Source organism: Salvia hispanica, chromosome 6 (assembly GCF_023119035.1).
Source record: "Salvia hispanica cultivar TCC Black 2014 chromosome 6, UniMelb_Shisp_WGS_1.0, whole genome shotgun sequence".
Classification (NCBI taxonomy): domain Eukaryota; kingdom Viridiplantae; phylum Streptophyta; class Magnoliopsida; order Lamiales; family Lamiaceae; genus Salvia; species Salvia hispanica.
In genome coordinates, this window is record NC_062970.1 from 37,821,789 (window position 1) to 37,830,298 (window position 8,510).

Here is an 8,510-nt window from a genome sequence, read left to right on the forward strand (position 1 = left end):
AATCTTTGAATCTGCCCTCAATTTAGTAGTAATACAGATGCAATTGTTTAGTAATTCTCAATGAAAGTTGAAATCTTGGACACAAACAAACAAAAACAAGGGTTTACAGAAGTACATCAGATAAATATACAGCCCTAATGCTACAAACAAAAATGAATGTGAGAGAGAGAGAGAGAGAGAGAGAGGATCGGAGTGGTGGGGTGACAGAGAGAGGGTGAGCACACATAGCTTCAAGCATGTAGAAATATTTATCCATGGAAGAAAACACCATGTGTGCTCACTCTCTTCTGTCACCTCCCTTACCATTGTATTCCAATCAATTCACCAAGAAGTTTCAATCATGTAGTATGGGATTATGCGTGAGTATGTGTGTTTTTGGAAGAGGGGAGATTTAGAAAACCCTAAATCTAGAAACCCTCAAAAAGAGAAGCAGAAGATAAGGAACGTGGTGGGGACTGTTCCATTACAAAAAGAGGAAGAGTGCCTATGATTTTGATTTGGATGTGTGGAGATGTGATGGTGGGAATAAATGTGTAGGTTTATCTTTTAATGGGCCGGTTGCTGACACTTATATTTTATATTGAAACTCCCAAAACAATAATACACACACTTTCTTCTTTTTAAAGAAAAAAAAAAACATAAAATACAAACTTATATACACGCACTCTGTGTGTTTTATCTACTTGAATCTTGATTGATAATGTCATGTCAGAATATACAGAAATTATCCCTTTGACCCTTATACTCTTGAAACTTGATAATCCCAATAGTAATGATTCATAATATCCCAAAAAAGGCTTAGTCTAAATATTCGACGTTTCATGGATTGTTATTAGGATAATGCTACGCAGTCACGTTATAACCGTCCATACAAGGGTATAATGGTATTAAAACATTAGAAAAATTAAGCCTAGTTATTAGTGCATAAGTATTTTACATAACAGCCCTTTTCCTATAAAGTTCTATATTTCCCGTTAATGTCCGACCCTTTATTCTTCCACCTTTCGGACCAAATTTTACAAACAAATGAGATTAGTTTGATTAAGATCGATAAATTATATAGTTTGAGTTAATGATGATTTATAGATTAGATATAATTCAAACGTTTGATAATAGTAATAATGTTAATAATAATAGGATTGAGTTAGTGATATTAACAACATTAATTATTACTATCATCATTAGAATGTATCACTCCTTTAAATTATTATTTTATAAAATATAATAGGATTATTATACTTTTATATTTTAATATTATTAAATATTTTTAAATGTAGTAGGTTATACTTATAGTTTTGTAAATTAATATATGTAGTACTAATTATTATTTTTATGTATATTAAATTAATAAGTATAATATGTTTAAATTGTTATATTTTAATGTTATTAATCGACTGAATAGATACTTAGAGATTTTTATTTGTTATCCAGTTCAATTGAATTGAACAATTTATGATTTCTAAACACGAGGTATAACTTAAAGCTAAAGTGCACACCAATAAATTAATTTATTATAATTATTCCTAAACACAAATGTTTAAAAATTATTTTCTAATGTCAAGAATATTTATAATGTAACTTCAAAACTTAACTCACATAAATAAATAAAAGTACATATATATAAATTGGAACTCCTAGTTATTTAATTGAATTGAATATCAATTGAAATTGAATGAAATTTACTAGTATAAACTAAATTACAAACTTATTAGATTAAAAATAGAGTATTAATTTTTTCCATCAAAATAAATATAATAAATTAAAAAGTTAGTACCAAAAAAAAGTAAATAAATATTCATTTTCAAGATTATATTTCGAGATTAAATATATATTTTATTTGGTTCTTGAAATTGAATTCCACAACTCAATCATAGATGAATAATCATGTGATAACTAGTAAGGAACACTCCCCCTTCTAACTAAAATAATCTCACAATTCAATCCTAGATAAACATCTCATGATTATTTTGTCTAACAAACCAAACAACCACTATATATATTATGTACTACTACTACTATATTAAGTTCTCCAATCATCCAACCAAATGTAAAATTAATTAATATTCCAATTATACAAATAAATCAAAGATCAACTGACTCCAAGATTATTATCAATTAGAAAAATATAAATAAGATAAATATAAATAAGATGCAACTGATTAACGAACGGTAATATAACACTACAACAGTATATAGTTAGTATTTATATTACATGCACTAAAGTATAAAATACAAAATAAACTATCGAACGAGAGTATGGAGCTCGCATAAGGTTTGTAGCTTATTCCGATTGTATACTATATATATTTAGTACACAAATTAATGATTATTGTATAACTATAAAATCATATTATTATAATTTATATTTTTAAAAGTAATTGATAAAATCAAAATATGATAGTATCCTAATCATATGAAATTTGTAAATTAATAGTAGTATTATTTTAAACAATTAAATGTTATAACAATAATTATTATTATTTGTTAATCTTTTTGATATTGTCATATTATAGATTTTATTACAGTGTCGTAACATTATTTAAAATTATCCTTAACAAGTGTTAACTATGTATTTTACTTATATCACTATACTTATATTATACTCCCTCAGTCCCATAAAAATAAGGGTAATAGGTATGACACGAGAATTAAGACAAAATTAGTAAAGTAAGAGAGATGAAAAGAATGATATAGTAAAGTAAGAGAAGGGAGAGAATGATAGTTAAGTAGTGTTAATGGATAATGAGACTAACATTATTAAATTGATATAACTTTTGAAAAATGAGAGAGAATGGTAGTTAAAGTAGTTAATGGATAATGAGACTAACATTATTAAATTGATATAACTTTCTAAAAATGAAATGCACATATTTTTTCGGGACGGACGAAAATGGAAAGTGCATATATTTTTATGGGACAGATGAAATATTTTATTAGTATTATTAGTTAATTAGTAGTGTAAAACATGACACTACACTATAGCATGTACGTATATATAGTAAATATAATTTAAATATTTAATTATTATATCTATGCTATAATACTGTTAATTCTTCTTATAAAAATCTGGGAAAATAAGAAAAGGAAGTATGCGTATATGGTCACAACATTATTTATTGATGAATTAACACAAAGGGTAGAATAGTCCTGAAAATTTTAATACTTTCAAAGTGCATTAAATTCAATTAAAGAGAGCTCAGTTTTCTATAAAAAATTAGATTATGGCCGGCCATAATGTGGCCATTTAGCATCACTCACTAAAATATGGAGAAAGATATAGAACCCTATTGGTAGTACTTATTAATTCACCATTTTATCCTGAACTGGAATAAGTACTAGTACTATCATGGGGTAATGATAAACAACCAAATTTTGTACAACCAAAATAAGGTAATATTAATATTTGATGTATTAATTATATATTAAAATCATAAATATAGTAAGTGGATAAGTTAAAAAGACTTATTAGCATTTAACCTCATTTTTATATTTATATTTGAATTTTCTTTCTATTATTTTTAAATTTTGAAATAAAGTATGCACTAAATAAAATTAATGGTTCCAAAAAATTAAAAAAATATATACATAAATCATAAAAATATATGACCATAATATTATACACTTTCCATGTACTATATACGCATCCATATATTTTAATAAAATGCATAAATAAACTTATTTTTATACAAATAAACTAGTTTTTGGTTGTACAAAATTTGGTCACATAGATTTGTTGTACTATTATAGGATATATGTTGGAGGAGTAATTTAGTTTGGAGGAAATATTTGAGAGGAGAATGAGTGGAATATGTGGGAAATGATTTAGGAGATGTTTTGATGTGGGGAAGAAAGGAACACTCAATTTCTCAAACTTTCTCAACTCACTCAACTTCTCAACTTCTTCAACTTGTTCCACTTGTACAAAATGTTACAACTTTCTCATATTTATAGACATCCCCTTCCTATTCTAGAATCATCTACTTCATAATTTTATATTCTAAATATCTAGATTTTTATCTAGATATTTCTTATATAAATATCTATTAATCTAGACTATTCTCTCTAAATATCTAGATATTCTCCTACTTAATACTTTTATATTCTAAATATCTATATTCTAGAGAATTCTATCTCTAGTTAATTCTACCAAAATGTTTAGATATTTCTCTCCCCCAATTCTAGATAATTCTACATAATATCTAGATATTTATGATATCTAGATAATTCTACTACAAAAATCAAGTTTAATTATTTTTATTCCAACACCCCCCCCTTAAACTTGATTTGTCATCCCGAGCAACATCCTTAACTTGATAAAGTCTTCGTACTTGAGGGGCTTTGTGAAAATATCGGCAACTTGATCTTGCGATTTCACATACTCGACTTGAATCTCCTGGTTTGCAACGCGTTCTCTTACGGTAGCGGGTGTTGATATACTTGCTTCGGTTGTGGAACACTGGCTTCTTGGTTAGTGCAATAGTCGACTTGTTATCCACACAAATAGTTGTTCGCTCCTTTTGTGGCCTCCCGAGCTCCGACGTGTCATTATTCTCTTTGGCTTTGATCTCTTCCTCCATCGCAACTCGCCAAATTTCCCTTGTTGTAGCTTTTTCTGGTTTACAATCAACAGATAAGCAAAATAAGGTGAGATCTTCTAACCTTGGGGTGTCATCATACACTTCGCCCAAACTTCGTGTGCGTTGTGTTGCTCTTTCATTCAAGAAAGATGGTGGCGAGTCTCTGACAGTTGATGTGGGAGATGTAGGTGGAGTTGTTTGTTCTTGTTGCTCCTCTCCCGTCTGCTCGCCTGTTATTTGATCTCCAAACGGTGGTATGAAGGTGTAGTCATTGTTTGAGCCGAAATCCCATACTCCTTCTTCATCGAACTCCACATCTCGGCTAATCATGGTTTTCTGCGAAGTTGGATCATATAACTTATAGCCCTTAGTGTTAGAGTCGTACCCGATGAAGATGAATGGCTTGCTTTTATCATCGAGTTTACTCCTCGTTTGATCCGGTACATGTGCATAAGCTTTGCTCCCAAACACTCTCAAGTGGGCGATCCCTGGTTTCCTCCCGCTCCAAGCTTCTTGAGGAGTCATTCCCCAAACACTTTTTGTTGGAGACCTGTTAGACAGGTATACGGCGCACGCCACTGCTTCTGCCCATAGCTCTTTGGGCAAATTCTTCGTCTTCAGCATACTTCGAGTCATCTCGACGATAGTCCTGTTCTTTCGTTCGGCAACTCCATTCTGCTGGGGGGATCTTGGAACCGTCAATAGCCGCCGAATTCCGTTTTCTTTGCAAAACTCTTGAAACTCCCTAGATGTGAATTCTCCACCTCGGTCGGTTCTCATTGCTTTGATTTGTAGACCGCTTTCTTTCTCGACGGCAGCCTTGAATTTCTTGAATGCGTCAAATGCTTCTGATTTCTGCTTCAAGAAGTATACCCACGTTTTTCTTGAAAATCATCAATCAAAAGCAGGAAATAGTTATTTTTACCGAGCGAGGTTGGCTTGATTGGTCCACACACGTCTGCATGGATTAACTCCAATGGCTTCTGTGCTCTCGAACTTGACTCCTTTGGGAACGGCTTTCTGAATTGCTTCCCAACTAAGCATCCTTCACAGAGTTGATCGGGGTGCTCGATGGGTGGTAATCCTCGTACCATTTCTTTATTTGACAGCAATTTCAAGCTACCAAAATTTAGGTGTCCAAATCGAAGATGCCATAGCCAAGACTTATCTTTATAACATGCTTGAAGGCACTTCACCACATCATTTTGAACATTTAATAGAAACATCCTATTCTTGGACATTGGCACTTTGGCAATTAAATCATTTTTGCCATCTCTTATTGAAAGGCTATAATCTTTCATGTGAATGTTATAACCTTTCTCTAAGAGTTGTCCAAGACTCAATATATTGTTTCTCATATTGGGCACGTAATATACGTTTGAAATAAAATCATGAGCTCCATTTTTTAAACGAATTAGAATCTTGCCTTTTCCTTTAACTGGAATTTTAGATTCATCACCAAATGAGACGTTGCCACTTACTGATTCATCAAGCTCCACGAACATGCTCCTGTTCCCGCACATATGATTGCTCGCTCCCGTGTCGAGGTACCACATATCATCTTTTCTTCCAGCATCTCCTTTATAAGCTAGAAGAACACATCCATTTTCTTCATTCGTATTCTCCACATAATTGGCCTTCTCTTCAACTTTTGATTTTGTGTCTCTGCACTCGGAAGCATAGTGCCCATATCTATGACAATTATAACACTCTATAGAAGATTTATCGTACCTCGACTGTGGATTGCTCCTTCCTCGTCCCATATTTGGGAACTCCTTTCTTTCTTCATTGTTTGAAAAATATCCTCGTCCACGTCCACGTCCACGAGCATATCCTCGACCACGACCATGGCCTCGATCTTGTCTTTGTCCACGGCCTCTTCCTTGTGGCCACCACCATTGCTCGAGCTTTCTTCTTTCTCCTTTGGGCTTACTTGCAACTTCAAAAGTTGCTCCACAATTTCTTGTTTCTTCTTTTATTTCTCCTCATATGCTTGTAGCGAACCCAATAAGTGATCGATGGTCATTTCCTCCAAATCTTTTGTTTCTTCTATTGTAACTACTATGTGCTCAAAATTAGGGGTTAAAGAACGCAATATTTTCTCCATGATTCTAACATCCTCCAATTTTCACCATTTCTTTTCATTTGATTTGTCACCGTCAAGACTCTTGAAAAATAATCCGAAATTGATTCGGACTCTTTCATATGTAAAGATTCAAATTCCCCTCTTAAAGTTTGGAGGCGTACCTTCTTTACTCGCTCCGCACCAACACACGAGATTTGAAGCTTCTTCCACGCTTCTTTGGCGGTGCTTGCACTCGGACTCTTTCATATGTAAAGATTCAAATTCCCCTCTTAAAGTTTGGAGGCGTACCTTCTTTACTCGCTCCGCACCAACACACGAGATTTGAAGCTTCTTCCACGCTTCTTTGGCGGTGCTTGCACTCGAGATCTTCTCGAAATCGTCGTCCCCTGGAGCTTGGTAGATGAGATAGAGAGCCTTCTTGTCTCTCTTTCTCGCATCTCGCAATCTATCCCTTTGTTGTTGGGATGGATCGGTCTCGTCTTGTGGCTCCTCGTAGCCATTCTCCACGATCTCCCAAACGTTGTGGGCTCCTAATAACGCTTTCATCTTGATACTCCAATTATCGAAACTGCTCTTATTGAGCATGTGGACTTGGAACGACGACAAGTTAGCCATACTACAGGTAGGAACTTATGGCTCTGGTACCACTTTGTTGGAAATATATAGGATATATGTTGGAGGAGTAATTTAGTTTGGAGGAAATATTTGAGAGGAGAATGGGTGGAATATGTGGGAAATGATTTAGGAGATGTTTTGATGTGGGGAAGAAAGGAACACTCAATTTCTCAAACTTTCTCAACTCACTCAACTTCTCAACTTCTTCAACTTGTTCCACTTGTACAAAATGTTACAACTTTCTCATATTTATAGACATCCCCTTCCTATTCTAGAATCATCTACTTCATAATTTTATATTCTAAATATCTAGATTTTTATCTATAAAAATCTAGATATTTCTTATATAAATATCTATTAATCTAGACTATTCTCCCTAAATATCTAGATATTCTCCTACTTAATACTTTTATATTCTCAATATCTATATTCTAGAGATTTCTATCTCTAGTTAATTCTACCAAAATGTCTAGATATTTCTCTCCCCCAATTCTAGATAATTCTACATAATATCTAGATAGAGGAGTCTTATATTGCTAACTCATAACTTAATTGCTAACTACAACTAAATAATAGCCATTAGATATTTAAATTAAGGGCTTAGATCATTAATCCCTAAATCTCAATACGATCAACGAAAAACGTCAATAAGGCCATAGGATTAATTCCAAAAAATATCAATAGGGGTATTAATGTCAATTAATTACATGTTTAGTTATAACTAACTTTAAAAGAAATCCCAAAACTTTAAATTCATATAACATATATCAAATTAAAGATAATTTCATAAGGATTCCAACGATATCATACATGCATATGTTCCGAAGTCGAAATTTGAAAAAAAATTCAAAATTTTTTAATTTTTTCGTACAAACAGAAATGTCAACATACTATATAAAATATGTCAATATAATACATGTAGAATGTCAATATAAGCAATGGGTTAACATTCTTAAAGCATTGTGTTGACATTCTCAAAGCATTGTGTTGATATTTTCGAAACACTATATTGACATTTTCATCTAAAACCCTAATTTGGAGTTTTTTTTTTTATCTTTTTCGATTTAATTAATAAAAACGAAAATTACACGTGGCAAATTGTAGACCACACGTTTTCTAAAATCTTATGATCTTAAATTAGTTGTAGTTAGCAATTAAATGATGAGTTAGCAATTGATTACTCATCTATCTAGATATTTATGATATCTAGATAATTTTACTACAAAAATCAA